This window comes from Macadamia integrifolia, chromosome 1 (assembly GCF_013358625.1).
Source record: "Macadamia integrifolia cultivar HAES 741 chromosome 1, SCU_Mint_v3, whole genome shotgun sequence".
NCBI classification, from domain to species: domain Eukaryota; kingdom Viridiplantae; phylum Streptophyta; class Magnoliopsida; order Proteales; family Proteaceae; genus Macadamia; species Macadamia integrifolia.
In genome coordinates this window covers 23429757-23430151 of record NC_056557.1, presented here as the reverse complement: position 1 = coordinate 23430151, position 395 = coordinate 23429757, and the positions used below count along the sequence as shown (strand labels likewise).

General features: G+C 30.4%; 1 protein-coding gene across 1 annotated transcript in view; it reads right to left on the bottom strand.

The window, feature by feature from the left end:
- LOC122081885 (probable serine/threonine-protein kinase DDB_G0291350) overlaps positions 1-395 on the bottom strand; it is a 37774-nt gene that overhangs the window by 33532 nt on the left and 3847 nt on the right. The gene's annotated exons all lie outside the window — the stretch shown is intronic.

The window sequence follows — 395 nt, the reverse complement described above, 5'->3', positions numbered from 1 at the left end:
TTTTTTTTTTTTTTTTTTTTTTTTTTTTTTTTTTTTTTGGGTACATCCAAGGATTAAAGTATCGGTATCGGTCGTCGTATCAGTTGTGTCAAAATTAAGATACGTATCGGAGGGTATCGTATCGTATCGTATCGGAGATACACTAAGATACCCTAAAGATACACACATAAATGGATAGGAAACATTTTTTTAAACACTTTTACATAAAGAATTTGTTAAAAAAATCTATTGATAACATGTATTATGCATAAACACTAAATTGAGGGTATCGTACTAAGAATTCAAGGTCTGTAGTTGTCCCATAAATGTAAAATCCTTGTGTCCCAACCTTGATTTCCACTTTAGTTAGAGAGAAATATGGTTGACAGCAACTTTGGAACAAAAACCTTTCAAAA